Here is an 18,001-nt window from a genome sequence, read left to right as displayed (position 1 = left end):
CCGTGGCACACCTGAGGATCTCTCACGGCACACTAGTGTGCCACGGCACACTGGTTGAAAAACACTGGTTTAAGCTATACTATTAACTACAAGCCCTGAGCATTCAAATCTCTCCCTTACATATATTTCTACTTTAAGATAAGTACAAAATATTTAATATGTTTGCTAGGCAAGTTATACTATCGTGACATATCTTATAATCTTCTCCCAACCTAAGCGCTTGTTTTGACTTATTCCTTAACTTTTAACTGTCAGCACACGATGGTCTTGTTTGTAAGGAGAGAAAAAAAAAAAAAGGAGGAAAAAAAAAAAAAAGAGATAATATTATTTTATGTATATAGTGAAAAATTATATTTACTGAAGTTATTACCTAAGCAAAATGTAAAATAGCAAGCCTGTCTAGTTTTACATGCTACCATATTTTGTTTGGGTATAATTCTCTGTTCAGCATGCCTATGTTATAGGGGTATCCTTGTGCGTGTACACTATGTCTTTATATATCAAACTCCATTACATATTCAAGCCTTTAAGTGAGTACTACCCTCTAGATATATATTATTGAGTCATACTTGGCTTTGTTATTCAGTCTGCTATAACAATATAGGGTTAGATAATTCCCCATCTTATAGTTTACCCTGTACTCGCATGGTTATTATTAATGTTTGGATTGTTAAGTACATTTACTTATATCTTATATTTAGTATGGTTATATCTAATTCATAGCTATCCTAGAGCATTACTAGATATCACATGACTTAACTAATGCTATTTATCTTAAGGTTAGGCGACAACTGCCTACAGGCCTGTTCTGGAATATTCAGTGAATTAACAGATGTTTAGTTTTAGAGCACTCTAGTATATTAGTTATGAGAGTTGGAACGCCTAGGATTCGCCTTTACGCTACACTAGTTTATTTTATATTTATCACCTCTTGTATTCTATAAATTGTGAAAGTATGGGATGTGTCTCATGATAATCTCTTTATTACTAATGTTTCCCATGCTTTCACTCACCAAATATTCAGCTATCTTAGTGGGTACTAACCTGAGTCCATATGCCATACTAATGTGTGGAATCGCATCTAATGCTACTAGGCTCCACTTATTCTTTAGCTATGCTGACAGGGTTCATAGGTTGTAAGCTAGGATACTATGTCCCAAATTTCTCAATTTTACCTTTGGGAACCTGATATCCTAAACTGTACCATGTTTTTAGCTCCCTGTTTGTTTATGTGTCTTGGCCTAGCATTGCGTTTTCCATTAGTTTACCTAACACCATCATCTTGCTCCCAGCATAATTCTAGCATTAGCCCTTAGTTATGCGGAACGCTTTTTCCCCCAATGCACCTGCAGTTTAAATAGCTATTCCTGAACGCCCTTAGGCTAACTTATTTATTATGCCTACTTTACAGTGATCCCATGAACGATATAAAGAAATAGATATTTCACCTCACTTTCAAAGATACATACCCCAAGCAAACATTCTCTGTATATATATGTACTCATGAAGCTAATTAGAAGACCCCCCAAGTCATGTTTACCTCCCTCATCTAATCTAAATTTTTTGGAAACTCAGATATACTATATAGCTACCTTAAAAGACTCCGCCCCCCCCGTCATATTTCCGCCCCCTTTTACTGAGCGGCTCTTGCCCGCTGCATTTCCCTTCTAGCCACTTTGGCCCAAGAGAGGCCAGACAAAAGCCAACTCCCTACATCATACGGTCATAAGTTTATAGAGCACCTCCTATATCAGAGTAGGGATCATTTGCTATATTATATAAAAAATGAGGTTTCATTGTTATGTGTCTCAGTCACCCTTGTTCACTATAAACTAATCTACACTTTAAGCCCATGGTCTCAGAAGTAGTGCTATAACTCATTTCAGTAGTTATTCTATCTCTATTGAAAATGTTTTATTACATGATTACGATTCTCATCTATAAATGTACAGTAATACTACTGCTTGAACACAGTGACAACCATTGTAACACAGAGACTTTAACGCTCTACTTCAAATTCCCTTATTATAAGAGACATGTATAACTATTCGTATTACTTATGATTTGTGCCTGGACACATTGTTTGTTTTGTGAATGCTGTTCATTACCTCAATAAAAAATAATAAAAAAAAAAAAAAAAAAAAAATTACAAGATTTTTAAACTAATTACACCTAATAGCCCTATCAAAATAAAAAAGCCCCCCCCCCAAAAAACAAACAAAAAAAAAAACAAAAAAAAACCCTAGCCTAAACTAAACTACCAATAGCCCTTTAAAGGGCCTTTTTGCGGGCCATTGCCCCAAAACAATCAGCTCTTTTACCTGTAAAAAAATACAAACAAGCCCCCCAACAGTAAAACCCACCACCCACACAACCAACCCCCCAAATAAAACCCTAACTAAAAAAACCTTAGCTCCACATTGCCCTGAAAAGGGCATTTGGATGGGCATTGCCCTTAAAAGGGCATTTAGCTCTATTGCTGCCCAAACCCTAACCTAAAAATAAAACCCACCCAATAAACTCTTAAAGAAACCTAACACTAACCCCCTGAAGATCCACTTACAGTTTTGAAGAGCCATCATCCATCCTCAACAAAGTGGCAAGAAGTCCTCAACGTAGCCGGGAGAAGTCTTCATCCAAGCCCGGAGAAGTGGTCCTCCAGACGGGCAGAAGTCTTCATCCAGATGGCATTTTCTATCTTCATCCATCCGGCACGGAGCGGGTCCATCTTCAAGACATCCGGCGCGGAGCATCCTCTTCTTACGACGACTCCCGATGAATGAAGGTTCCTTTAAGTGACGTCATCCAAGATGGCGTCCCTTAGATTCTGATTGGCTGATAGCATTCTATCAGTTTTGAAGAGCCGCCATCCATCCACAATGAAGCTGGGAGAAGTCTTCACCCAAGCCGGGAGAAGTGGTCCTCCAGATGGGCAGAAGTCTTCATCTAGATGGCATCTTCTATCTTCATCCATCCGGCGTGGAGCGGGTCCATCTTCAAGACATCCGGCGCGGAGCATCCTCTTCTTACGACGACTCCCGATGAATGAAGGTTCCTTTAAGTGACGTCATCCAAGATGGCGTCCCTTAGATTCTGATTGGCTGATAGAATTCTATCAGCCAATTGGAATTAAGGTTGAAAAAATGCTATTGGCTGATGCAATCAGCCAATAAGATTGAACTTCAATCCTATTGGCTGATCCAATCATCCAATAGGATTGAGCTTGCATTCTTTTGGCTGTTCCAATCAGCCAATAGAATGCAAACTCAATCCTATTGGCTGATTGGATCAGCCAATAGGATTTTTTCAACCTTAATTCCGATTGGCTGATATAATTCTATCAGCCAATCGGAATCTAAGGGACTCCATCTTGGATGACGTCACTTAAAGGAACCTTCATTCATCGGGAGTCGTCGTAAGAAGAGGATGCTCTGCGCCGGATGTCTTGAAGATGGATCCGCTCCACGCCGGATGGATGAAGATAGAAGATGCCATCTAGATGAAGACTTCTGCCCATCTGGAGGATCACTTCTCCCGGCTTGGATGAAGACTTCTCCCGGCTTCGTTGTGGATGGATGGCGGCTCTTCAAAACTGTAAGTGGATCTTCAGGGGGTTAGTGTTAGGTTTTTTTAAGGGTTTATTGGGTGGGTTTTATTTTAGGTCAGGGTTTGGGCAGCAATAGAGCTAAATGCCCTTTTAAGGGCAATGCCCATCCAAATGCCCTTTTCAGGGCAATGTGGAGCTAAGGTTTTTTTAGTTAGGGTTTTATTTGGAGGGTTGGTTGTGTGGGTGGTGGGTTTTACTGTTGGGGCGGTTGTTTGTATTTTTTTTACAAGTAAAAGAGCTGATTTCTTTGGGGCAATGCCAAGCAAAAGGCCCCTTTAAGGGCTATTGGTAGTTTAGTTTAGGCTAGGGTTTTTTTTTTATTTTGGGGGGGGCTTTTTTATTTTGATAGGGCTATTAGATTAGGTGTAATTAGTTTAAATATCTTGTAATTTGTTTTTTTATTTTGTAAAATTGAGTGTTTGTTTGTTTTTTGTAATTTAGGTATTTGTATTTAACCCCTTAATGACCACAGCACTTTTCCATTTTCTGTCCGTTTGGGACCAAGGCTATTTTAACATTTTTGCGGTGTTTGTGTTTAGCTGTACTTTTTCTCTTACTCATTTCCTGTACCCACACATATTATATACAATTTTTCTCACCATTAAATGGACTTTCAAAAGATACCATTAGTTTCATCATATCTTATAATTTACTATAATTTTTTTTTATAAAATATGAGGAAAAAATGGAAAAAAACACACTTTTTTTAACTTTGACCCCCAAAATCTGTTACACATCTACAACCACCAAAAAAAAACATGCTAAATAGTTTCTAAATTTTGTCCTGAGTTTAGAAATACCCAATGTTTACATGGTCTTTTCTTTTTTTTGCAAGTTATAGGGCCATAAATACAAGAAGCACTTTGCTATTTCCAAACCACTTTTTTTCAAAATTAGCTTTAGTTACATTAGAACACTAAAATCTTTCAGGAATTCCTGAATATCCATTGACATGTATATATATATTTTTAGAAGACATCCCAAAGTATTGATCTAGGCCCATTTTGGTATATTTCATGCCACCATTTCACCCCCAAAGGCGATCAAATAAAAAAAATTGTTCACTTTTAACAAATTTTTTCACAAACTTTAGGTTTCTCACTGAAATTATTTACAAACAACTTATGCAATTATAGCATAAATGGTTGTAAATGCTTCTCTGGGATCCCCTTTGTTCAGAAATAGCAGACATATATGGCTTTGGCTTTGCTTTTTGGTAATTAGAAGGCTACTAAATGCCACTGCGCACAACACGTGTATTATGCCCAGCAGTGAAGGGTTAATTAGTGAGCATGTAGGGAGCTTCTAGGGTTAATTTTAGCTTTAGTGTAGAGATCAGCCTCCCACCTGACACATCACACCCCCTGATTCATCCCAAACAGCTCCCTTCCCTCCCCCACCTCACAATTGTCCCCGCCATCTTAAGTACTGACAGAAAGTCTGCCAGTACTAAAATAAAAGGCTTTTTTTTTTAAACAAAATATATATATATATTTTTAAGCATATTTACATATGCTGCTGTGTAGGATCCCCCCTTAGCCCCCAACCTCCCTGATCCCCCCCAAAACAGCTCTCTAACCCTCCCCCTCTGCCTTATTGGGGGCCATCTTGGGTACTGGCAGCTGTCTGCCAGTACCCAGTTTGCAAAAAAAAAAAAATTTTCCTGTAGTGTAGCTTTCCCCCCCCACAGACCAACCCCCACCACCTAACTGATGTTTTTTTTTAATCATTTTTATCCCCATTTTTATTTAATTTTAGTACACATTTTTTCTGTAGTCCCCCCGTGCACGCGCCCGCCCCTGCCCCCCATGCACGTGCGCGCCCCCTCCACATCACCAGGATGGCCGCTACCTGCCTCCTACCTGCCTCCCACACAGGCTCCCACCCACCAACGAGGAAAGCCACCGATCTCCGGTGCAGAGAGGGCCATAGAGTGTCTCTCTCTGCATTGGATGGCTACAAAAGGTTATTGCAGGATGCCTCTATATCGAGGCACCACTGCAATAACCGGAAGGCAGCTGGAAGCGAGCAGGATCGCTTCCAGCTGCTTTCCACACCGAGGACGTGCAGGGTACATCCTCAGGCGTTAACTGCCTTTTTTTTAGGACGTACCCTGCACGTCCTCGGTCGTTAAGGGGTTGATTTAGGTAATTGTATTTAATTTAGGTAATTTATTTAATTGTACTGTAAGGTTAGGTGTTAGTGTAAGACAGGTTAGGTTTTATTTTATTGGTAAATTTGTATTTATTTTAGCTAGGTAGTTAGTAAATAGCTAATGACTATTTAGTAACTATTCTACCTAGCTAAAATAAATACAAACTTGCCTGTAAAATAAAAATAAACCCTAAGCTAGCTACAATGTAACCATTAGTTATATTGTAGCTAACTTAGGGTTTATTTTATAGGTAAATATTTAGTTTTAAATAGGAATTATTTATTTATTAATAGTAGGTTTTATTTAGATTGTTTTTAATTATATTTAAGTTAGGGGGTGTTAGGGTTAGGGTTAGACTAAGGTTTAGGGGTTAATAACTTTAGTATAGTGGCGGCGACGTTGGGGTGGCAGATTAGGGGTTAATAAATGTAAGTAGGTGGCAGCGATGTTAGGGACAGCAGATTAAGGGTTAATAATATTTAACTAATGTTTGCGATGCGGGAGTGAAGCGGTTTAGGGGTTAATATGTTTATTATTGTGGCGGCGATGTCGGGAGCGGCAGATTAGGGGTTAATAATTTATTATAGTGTTTGCGATGCGGGAGGGCCTCGGTTTAGGGGTTAATAGGTAGTTTATGGGTGTTAGTGTACTTTTTAGCACTTTAGTTATGAGTTTTATGCTACGGCTTTGTAGTGTAAAACTCTTAACTACTGACTTTAGAATGTGTTACGAATCTTGCGGGATAGGCTGTACCGCTCACTTTTTGGCCTAAAAAAAAAGCTTGTAATATCGGTGCTATGGAAGTCCCATTGAAAAAATACTTTACGAAAATTGCGTAAGTTAATTTGCGTTACGGCCAAAAAAGTGTGCAGGACAGCTGTACCTACAAGACTCGTAATAGCAGCGGTAGTAAAAAAGTAGCATTATGAGCCTTAATGCTGCTATTTTACTCATAACGCAAAACTCGTAATCTAGCCGAAAGTTTTTTTACTGATAATATACTTTTTCTAGGGCCAAATTAGGCGATGTTGCATAGAGAGCCGGAATATGGTATATAATAATACTAGAGTCAAAGTACAGATTAAGATGCAGACTATGTAGTAAGCCTACAATCCAAGTAAATAACCTACTAAGGATAAAACACACTCGGCTAGATTACAAGTCTTGCGTTAGCCTTAAAAAGCAGCGAGAGGTCCCAACGCTGCTTTTTAACGCCCGCTGGTATTACGAGTCTGAAAGGAGAGGGTCTACCGCTCACTTTTCTTCCACGACTCAAGCTTACCACAAATCCCCTTGCGTAAATTGTGTATCCTATCTTTTCAATGGGACTTGCATAACGCCGGTATTACGAATCTTGGAAGAAGTGAGCGGTAGACCCTCTCCTGTCAAGACTCCTACCGCATTTAAAAGTCAGTAGTTAAGAGTTTTATGGGCTAACGCCGTGACATTATACTCTTAACTAAAGTGCTACAAAGTACACTAACACCCATAAACTACCTATTAACCCCTAAACCGAGGCCCCCCCCACCCACATCGGAAACACTTAAATAAAGTTTTTAACCCCTAGTCTGCCGACCGGACATCGCCGCCACTTTAATAAATAAATTAACCCCTAAACCGCTGCAGTCCCGCCTCGCAAACACTAGTTAAATTTTATTAACCCCTAATCTGCCATCCCTAACATCGCCGACACCTACCTACATTTATTAACCCCTAATCTGCCACCCCCAACGTCACCGCTACTATATTAAAGGTATTAACCCCTAAATCTAAGTCTAAACCTAACCCTAACCCCCCCTAACTTAAATATAATTTAAAATAATCTAAATAAAATTACTACAATGAAATAAATTAATCCTATTTAAAACTAAATACTTACCTGTAAAATAAACCATAAGATAGCTACAATATAACTAATAGTTACATTGTAGCTAGCTTAGGGTTTATATTTATTTTAACTAGGTAGAATAGTTATTAAATAGTGATTGATTAACTGTTTAATAACTACCTAGTTAAAATAAATACAAATTCACCTGTAAAATAAATCCTAACCTAAATTACAATTTCACCTAACACTACACTATCATTAACCCTTTAATGACCACAACACTTTTCCATTTTCTGTCCGTTTGGGAGTCGGGACCAAGACTATTTTTACATTTTTGCGGTGTTTGTGTTTAGCTGTAATTTTCCTCTTACTCATTTACTGTACCCACACATATTATATACCGTTTTTCTCGCCATTAAATGGACTTTCTCAAGATAACATTATTTTCATCATATCTTATAATTTACTATAAAAAATTATAAAATATGAAAAAAAAATGGAAAAAACCCCCACACTTTTTCTAACTTTGACCCCCAAAATCTGTTACACATCTACAACCACCAAAAAACACCCATGCTAAATAGTTTCTAAATTTTGTCCTGATTTTAGAAATACCCAATGTTTACATGTTCTTTGCCTTTTTTGCAACTTATAGGGCCATAAATACAAGTAGCTTTTTCCAAACCACTTTTTTTCAAAATTAGCGCTAGTTACATTGGGACACTGATATCTTTCAGGAATCCCTGAATATCCATTGACATGTATATATTTTTTTTTAGAAGACATCCCAAAGTATTGATCTAGGCCCATTTTGGTATATTTCATGCCACTATTTCACCGCCAAATTAGATCAAATAAAACAAATTGTTCACTTATTCACAATTTTTTTCACAAACTTTAGGTTTCTCACTGAAATTATTTGCAAACAACTTGTGCAATTGTGGCACAAATGGTTGTAAATGCTTCTCTGGGATCACCTTTGTTCATAAATAGCAGACATATATGGCTTTGGAATTTTTTTTTTGGTAATTAGAAGGCCGCTAAATGCCACTGCGCACCACACGTGTATTATGCCCAGCAGTGGAGGTGTTAATTAGGGAGCATGTAGGGAGCTTCTAGGGTTAATTTTAGCTTTAGTTTAGTGTAGTAGACAACCCCAAGAATTGATCTAGGCCCATCTTGGTATATTTCATGCCACTATTTCACCGCCAAATGCGATCAAATAAAAAAAAATTGTTCACTTTTTCACAATTTTAGGTTTCTCACTGAAATTATTTACAAACAGCCTGTGCAATTATGGACAAATGGTTGTAAAAGCTTCTCTGGGATCCCCTTTGTTCATAAATAGCAGACATATATGGCTTTGGCATTGCTTTTTGGTAATTAGAAGGCCGCTAAATGCCACTGCGCACAACACGTGTATTATGCCCCGCAGTGAAGGGGTTAATTAGGGAGCTTGTAGGGTTAAGTTTAGCTTTAGTGTAGTAGACAACCCAAAGTATTGATCTAGGCCCATTTTAGTATATTTCATGCCACCATTTCCCCGTCAAATGCGATCAAATAAAAAAAAATCGTTCACTTTTTCACAAACTTTAGTTTTCTCACTGAAATTATTTACAAACAGCTTGTACAATTATGGCACAAATGGTTGTAAATGCTTCTCTGGGATCCCCTTTGTTCAGAAATAGCAGACATATATGGCTTTGGCGTTGCTTTTTGGTAATTAGAAGGCCACGAAATGCCGCTGTGCATCACACGTGTATTATGTCTAGCAGTGAAGGGGTTAATTAGGTAGCTTGTAGGGAGCTTGCTGGGCTAATTGTAGCTTAAGTGTAGAGATCAGCCTCCCACCTTGACACATCAGACCCCCTGATCCCTCCCAAACAGTGCTCTTCCCTCCCCCACCCCACAATTGTCCCCGCCATCTTAAGTACTGGCAGAAAGTCTGCCAGTACTAAAATAAAAGGTATTTTAAAAAAATATATATATTTTTTGTTAGCATATTTACATATGCTGATGTGTAGGATTCCTCCCCTTAGCCCCCAAACTCCCTCTACCTTACTTGGAGCCATCTTGGGTACTGGCAGCTGTCTGCCAGTAACCAGTTTCTGCAAAAAAAATGCTTTTTTATTATTTTTTCTTTTTTTTCTGTAGTGTAGCTTCCCCCCCAAATAACAACCCCCTCCACCTCCCAGATCACTTTGATTTTTCAAAAAATTTAATTTTACCCAACTTTTATTTTCAATTGTTTTCTGTAGTGTAGCCGTTCCCACCCGCATCCCCCCCGTGCATGCGCACGCGTCCGTGCGTGCCCCCCGGCGATCTCGCCCCCCTCAATGTCATATGGCCCATTGATGGCCGCCCACCCGCCTCCCACGTAAGCTCCCACCCACCAACGATACCGGCCATCGATGTCCGGTGCAGAGAGGGCCACAGAGTGGCTCTCTCTGCATCGGATGGCCAAGGGGGGTTATTGCAGGATGCCTCAATATTGAGGCATCACTACAATAACTGGAAAGCGGCTGGAAGCGATCAGGATCGCTTCAACTGCTTTCCAAGACCAAGGACGAAGGTAGTTTAGGTAATTAATTTAACCCCTTAATGACCAAGGACGTACGCCATACGTCCTCAAAAAAATACAGTTAATGACCGAGGACGTATGGCGTACGTCCTTGGTCATTAAGGGGTTAAATTAATTACCTAAACTACCTACAATTAATTACAATTAAATTAAATAAACTAAAGTACGAAAAACAACAAACACTAAATTACAGAAAATAAAAAAATAATTAAAAATGTTTAAAACTAATTACACCTACTCTAATCCCCCTAATAAAATAAAAAAGCCCCCCAAAATACTAAAAATCCCTATCCTATACTAAATTACAAATAGCCCTTAAAAGGGCCTTTTGCGGGGGATTGCCCCAAAGTAATCAGCTCTTTTACCTGTACCCCCCACATTAAAACCCACCACCCACACACCCAACCCTACTCTAAAACCCACCCAATCCCCCCTTAATAAAACCTAACACTACCCCCTTGAAGATCACCCTACCTTGAGCCGTCTTCACCCAGCCGGGAACAAGTGGTCCTCCAGAGGGAAGAAGTCTTCATCCGATTCGGGCAGAAGAGGAACTCCAGACAGACAGAAGGCTTCATCCAGGCGGCATCTTCTATCTTCATCCATCTGGGGCGGAGCGGGTCCATCTTCAATCCAGCCGACGCGGAGCATCCTCTTCAAACGAAGTCCAAGCGAAGAATGAAGGTTCCTTTAAATGATGTCATCCAAGATGGCGTCCCTTGAATTCCGATTGGCTGATAGGATTCTATCAGCCAATCGGAATTAAGGTTGGAAAAATCCTATTGGCTGATTGGATCAGCCAATAGGATTGAAATTCAATCCTATTGGCTGAGCCAATCAGCCAATAGGATTGAGCTTGCATTCTATTGGCTGTTCCAATCAGCCAATAGAATGCAAGCTCAATTCTATTGGCTGATTGCATCAGCCAATAGGATTTTTCCTACCTTAATTCCGATTGGCTGATAGAATCCTATCTGCCAATCGGAATTCAAGGGACGCCATCTTGGATGACGTCATTTAAAGGAACCTTCATTCTTCGCTTGGACTTCGTTTGAAGAGGATGCTCCGCGTCGGCTGGATTGAAGATGGACCCGCTCCGCTCCGGATGGATGAAGATAGAAGATGCCGTCTGGATGAAGACTTCTGCCACTTGGAGGACCTCTTCTGCCCGGATCGGATGAAGACTTCTGCCCCTCTGGAGGTCCACTTGTGCCCAGCTGGGTGAAGACGTCTCAAGTTAGGGTGATCTTCAAAGGGGTAGTGTTAGGTTTTTTTAAGGGGGGATTGGGTGGGTTTTAGAGTAGGGTTGGGTGTGTGGGTGGTGGGTTTTAATGTTGGGGGGTATTGTATTTTTTTTTACAGGTAAAAGAGCTGATTACTTTGGGGCAATGCCCCGCAAAAGGCCCTTTTAAGGGCTATTTGTAATTTAGTATAGGGTAGGGATTTTTTTTATTTTGGGGGGCTTTTTTATTTTATTAGGGGGGATTAGATTAGGTGTAATTAGTTTAAAAATCTTGTAATTTTTTTTCCCTGTAATTTAGTGTTTGTTGTTTTTTGTACTTTAGTTTATTTAATTTAATTGTAAATAATTGTAGTTAATTTAGTTCATTTATTTAATTATAGTGTAGTGTTAGGTGTAATTGTAACTTAGGTTAGGGTTTATTTTACAGGTAAATTTGTACTTATTTTAACTAGGAAGTTATTAAATAGTAAATAACTATTTAATAACTATTCTACCTAGTTAAAATAAATACAAAGTTGCCTGTAAAATAAAAATAAATCCTAAACTAGCTACAATGTAAATATTAGTTATATTGTAGCTATCTTATGGTTTATTTTATAGGTAAGTATTTAGTTTTAAATAGGAATAATTTATTTAATTGTAGTTATTTTATTTAGATTTATTTAAATTATATTTAAATTAGGGGGGGGGGGGTTAGGGTTAGACTTAGGTTTAGGGGTTAAAGGGAAAAAAATTTCTTTCATGATTTAGATAGAGCATGACATTTTAAGCAACTTTCTAATTTACTCCTATTATCAATTTTTCTTTATTCTCAAGGTATCTTTATTTTAAATGCAAGAATGTAAGTTTAGATGCCGGCCCATTTTTGGTGAACAACCTGGATTGTCCTTGCTGATTGGTGGATAAAATCATCCACCAATAAAAAAAGTGCTGTCCAGAGTCCTGAACCCCAAAAAAAGCTTAGATGCCTTCTCTTTCAAATAAAGATAGCAAGAAAACGAAGAAAAATTGATAATAGGAGTAAATTAGAAAGTTGCTTAAAATTGCATGCTCTATCTGAATCACGAAAGAAAAAATTTGGGTACAGTGTCCCTTTAATAACTTTATTATAGTGGCGGCGACGTTGGCGGTGGCAGATTAGGGGTTAATAAGTGTAGGTAGGTTGCGGCGACGTTGGGGGGGCAGATTAGGGGTTAATAAATATAATATAGGGTTCGGCAATGTTGGGGGCAGCAGATTAGGGGTTCATAAGTATAATGTAGGTGGCGGCGGTGTCCGGAGCGGCAGAGTAGGGGTTAATAATAAAATGCAGGTGGCGACGATGTCGAGGACAGCAGATTAGGGGTTAATAAGTGTAAGATTAGGGGTGTTTATACTCGGGGTTCATGTTAGGGTGTTAGGTGTAGACATAAAATTAATTTCCCCATAGGAATCAATGGGGCTGCGTTAGGAGCTGAACGCTGCTTTTTTGCAGGTGTAAGGTTTTTTTTCAGCCGGCTCAGCCCCATTGTTTCCTATGGGGAAATCGTGCACAAGCACATTTAGCCAGCTTACCGCTACCGTAAGCAACGCTGGTATTGAGGTGAGATGTGGAGCTAAATTTTGCTCTATGCTCACCTTTTTGCGGCTAACGCCGGGTTTAAAAAAACCTGTAATACCAGCGTTGTCTTAAGGGAGTGTTAAAAAAAAAAAGGCTCGTTAGCAACGTACCCCTGTTACTGCAAAACTCGTAATCTCGGTGACTGTAAGTCAATAAAGTAGATACTTCACCCATGGATCCTCCTATTCATGGCACATATCCCAAACATTGAAGAGGGTTAGCCTTGTATTTCTCCAATGTTCACATTATAGCAGTCACCAATTCCCGTAGGTTAAGAGGAGGCTAATCACAGGCAGCATACAAAAAGCTGCAACATTAGAGGAAAAACAAACTGCTGAAGGCTTGTCAGTGCAAGCGTATTCACTCGTTACAACTGATAGGTAGTCAGGCGACTGCAGGGGTCTATGGCGTCCTCTCTTCGTCACAAGTGGAGAGACACAACTTTTTCCCATCCCCCTCATGTCCCATATGCGATCGCCAAGGGCCAACTCATTCGTTTAAAGAGGAATTGCTCTGACCATGCCCTTTATGAAAGTCAGTCAGAGATGCTAATTAATCGCCTTAAGCAAAGGGGCTACAAAAAAACTGACATCCGAAAAACCAAAAATGAGTTTGACAGGATTGTCAGGAAGTCTTTACTTTCAAAGAGTAATAAGCCATTGAGAAAGACTGCAGGGGTAACATTTGTGACTGACTACAGTGCCCAGTACAAACAAATCTGTAGTATAATTTGCAAACACTTTGGCATGTTAAAGGCTGATGACAAATTGGTACACACAGTCGATAAAGGGTTCAGATGCTCCTAGAGGAGGGCTTATACAATAGGAAACTTACTGTCACCTTCACATTTGAGAATGGGACCCAGAAGTACTAACTCATGGCTAACCCACAGGGGTATGTTCAGGTGCGGTCACAGCAAATGTAAACCATGGGAGCATGTAGAAGTATCCCCCACCTTTACATCAGCAGTGAACAATGTCACATATGACATAGAGAGATGTTTAAACGGTTCATCTAGTTATGTAATCTACATGATTCAATGCATACAATGTAATGTACAATATATAGGTCTCACTACAAGGGACATAAGATCCCTTATTCGGGAACATTTCAGCTCCATTAACTACAACTAGACATGTGCGATTCATTTTGGATCGATTCGGAAATTTGGCCGAATTCGTAAAATTCGGGATTTGGATCGATTCGAATTTCCGAATTAAAATAGTGCCGAATTTACCGAATAAATCCGAATTAGTTTGGATTTATTCGGTAGATTCAGATGGCCATGGATTACACTAGTATTGTACAGTATATTAGGTTATATCACTCTGCTATGGGTTACACCTAATATACAGTACATAATACTAGTCTAATACACAGCACATCCCACCGAATTCCGAATTTCCGAACCGAATCCAGCCGAATTTATTCGAATCCGAATGAATCAGAAACTAATCTGAACCGAATTGATTCAAATTTTTCCGAATTTGAATCGATCCGAACCGAAATTCGAAAAAATCCGAATCGATCAGAACCGAACCGAATTTTTTCGCCATGCACATATCTAACTACAACCCCAATTGTGCAGCACTTTTCCATTAAACATCACAAAAATGTGTCCACGTTTAGATGGAAGGCCATTGAACAGGTTGTCACCCACCCCCAAGCGAGGGGGTGACAAAGAGAAGCTTCTACATAAAAGGGAGAAGTTTTGGCTATTTAACCCCTTAATGACCACAATGTACCCTGTATGTCACTGGTCGTTAATGTTTTTTTCAGGACATAATAGCGCAAGTCTAGCAAGAACACGCTATTAATGCACTCCCTCCAGCAGGCTTTGTGGAATAGAGCAGTCTCAACGCTGGTGGCAAGACCGCGCTATAAAACAATCAAGTCCCAAAAAAAGGCCAGTGACATACAGGGTACGTCGCTGGTCCTTAAGGGGTTAAATTGGAGACTAGATATCCAGGCGGGTTAAATTCCCAAGTATGATTTGATAAACTACTGGGAATGAGTAGCTCCAATGTGGGTATCCAAACCTACTACCCTTTTTGTGACTCTTTCCCCTATATACCCAATAAGAGAAAATGATGTGTATATTTGAGATATATACTTCTTTTCACACAAGTTGTAAAAAATCAATAATATCTATATATAAATATATTTTTTGCAATCACCAATCTATTATACATTTGTAGCATTTGCCATGGTTTAATATATCCATGACGTGCTGTGTACTCCATGTTACTTAAGCATTGACCACAATATCTCTTTTAACATGTTTTTGTTAATTAAAGTTTCGAACTTGGCCAGATAAATCTGTCACTCCTTGCACCCTCTGAGCGAGCACTAGAGTTTTACTTTGAATGTAAACATAGTATTCTGCATAGTGGTGAAGGCAGGCTCTGTTTATGTCATTTAACATACTTTATCTACTATATATGTTCCAGATCATTTACATTCATATTTGGCATTCTCAATAAGATAACAGTATAAAGTATACATGTCCACTTTCTGCCTTTACGATTATATGATCCCTATGACGTTCCAAGTGTTTTACTTAGCTTAAAAGCACGATAACACTTGTAGCCCTAGTTTTTAGGGATTGTGTATCACATCTTTCACAGTTGTCTATGTAAGCAGAGAAAGTATAACTCAAGGCTTATGTGGGTATCTAACCAAGGGTTAATTCGCCAATTATTATTTTTTTTTTTTAAACCAATCACGGTTATTTCTGTCTTTTAAATTGCACATCTGTGTTTTCTATCTAGAGTTATTAATAAGGCTACGGCCAAAACGTGTAAGCTTCTAATTTAGGCTTTTTTCGCCCTTCCTATCTCCATGTTGGTTGTGTGTGTTTTTACTGGAATGGAATAAAACATTGACATTTTTTAACTTGTATTGAAGTGAGGAACTTGGACTCTTGTTTCTGTATATAATAATACTAGTGTGATGATAGCAGGATGTGATGTCACTAGCTGGTGGGCGGGGCTTAGGTCCGGTGTCTGTGTCGCAGTTAGTTTAGTACAATCAACCTGTCTGGATGTGTATTGCTATGCTCTGTAATAAAATAGAGTTGTACCATCATTGCTGTGTCCTGCATATGTCCTGCATCTCATGACATGGTGTCAGAAGTTCTGGACTACGCTTCTGTTTCTGATGATGACGATGTCAAAGTTTACCCCACCTGAGCCTTTTGACTTTTCTCAGCCTGCAGCTTGGCCCACATGGCGTCAGCGGTTTCAGCGCTTCAGGATTGCATCCAAACTGAACAAGGAGAGTGGTGAAGTACAAGTTAATTCTCTTTTATACTCTATGGGGAAAGATGTAGAGCCAGTGTTCAATGCTTTTACTTTCCAAGAAGGGGAAGAAGTTAACTTTGATATAGTTATGGATAAACTCAGTGCCCACTTTGTGCCCAAAAGAAATGTGATTCATGAGAGAGCTTGTTTTCACAAACGTAATCAGCGTGTGGGAGAATCTGTGGAGTCATTTTTGCGCAGCCTGTATGAATTAGCTGAATTCTGTGAGTTTGGTGTTGCTAAAGAAGAGCAAATCAGAGACAGAATAGTTATTGGAATTGCAGATGCTGAAGTCTCCCTGAAGCTGCAGTTAGAGCCTGATTTAACATTAGACGGGGCTATTAGGATGGCCCGCCAGAGTGAACTGGTGAAAAAGCAAAGTGCTGATCTGAGGTCTGAGAGTATTGTGGATGAAGTGCAACAGTCTAGGGAAATTACTAGTGAAAGGCACAGTGTGAGCGGTAGATCTAAAGTACTGGAAAGGCCTAGAAGTGGATGGGCGCAACATGGCCGATGCACACGGTGCTACCGGGCTCATGATCAGAGTGCTATATGCCCGGCCAGAGATAAAAGATGCAGAAAATGTAACAGAATAGGCCATTTTGAAGTGGTGTGTAAAACTGAATACATTAAGGAGATGCAGGTGGACAGTGACCAGGAGGGTCAGGAAGTGTCTTTTGTGGGGTCTGTTGTGGAACGGACAAGCTCAGAGGAAGATTGGAAAGTTACCTTTACTGTAATGGGAGCCAATGTTGATTTTAAGATTGACACAGGAGCAGATATCACTGTAATGTCTTTTGCTGAATTTATGAGACTGCCTCGACAGCCCCAGCTGGCGAAGGTTACTACAAATGTTCATAGTCCTGGTGGCCGCATTGATTGTGTGGGGAAATTTCTTGCCAGCTGTGAGTACAAACAAAGGAAGTTCACCATGTGGGTGCATGTGATCCGAGGTCAGTGTGTTAACAGTTTATTGAGCAGAAAAGCAGCCTGTGACTTGGGCCTCGTGGCCAGAGTGAATGAGATCTCTGAAGATATGTTTGGCGAGTTGGGCCTACTGAGCTGCAAACCTGTCCGTATAGCACTTAAAAGTGACGCAGTCCCGTACAGTATTTCTACTCCTCGTAGAATTCCGTTCCCGCTTATGCCTCAAGTGGAGAAAGAGCTCATGCGCATGAAGTCTATGGGGGTTATTGAAGAGGTTGTTGAAGCAACTGATTGGTGTGCCCCCATTGTTCCAGTTGCAAAGAAAAACGGAAAGGTGCGCATCTGTGTGGACCTGAAAAGGTTGAATGAGGCAGTGAAGAGGGAGAGATTTGTGCTGCCGACACTGGAAGATATAGCCCCGAAGTTGGCTGGGGCGAAGTTCTTTTCCACATTAGACGCTTCTAGCGGCTTTTGGCAGATCCCCCTGGATCCAAAGTGCCGCAAACTGACTACCTTTATCACTCCGGTAGGTCGGTTCTGTTTCTGCAAACTTCCCTTTGGGATATCCTCCGCTCCTGAGATCTTTCAGAGGGAAATGAGTTCTCTCCTGAGTGGCCACGTGGGCACAGCAGTCGTCATGGACGACATTCTAGTGTATGGGTCTACAGTGGAGGAGCATGATCAGCGTTTGAGTTGTGTGCTGCAGGCTATCAAAGAGTCTGGGCTGAAGCTGAATAAAGAAAAATGTCATTTTAGGA

The sequence above is a fragment of the Bombina bombina genome, chromosome 8 (genome assembly GCF_027579735.1).
Source record: "Bombina bombina isolate aBomBom1 chromosome 8, aBomBom1.pri, whole genome shotgun sequence".
NCBI lineage: Eukaryota > Metazoa > Chordata > Amphibia > Anura > Bombinatoridae > Bombina > Bombina bombina.
The sequence above is the reverse complement of the archived record's forward strand: the minus strand, read 5'-3'. Positions refer to the sequence as shown.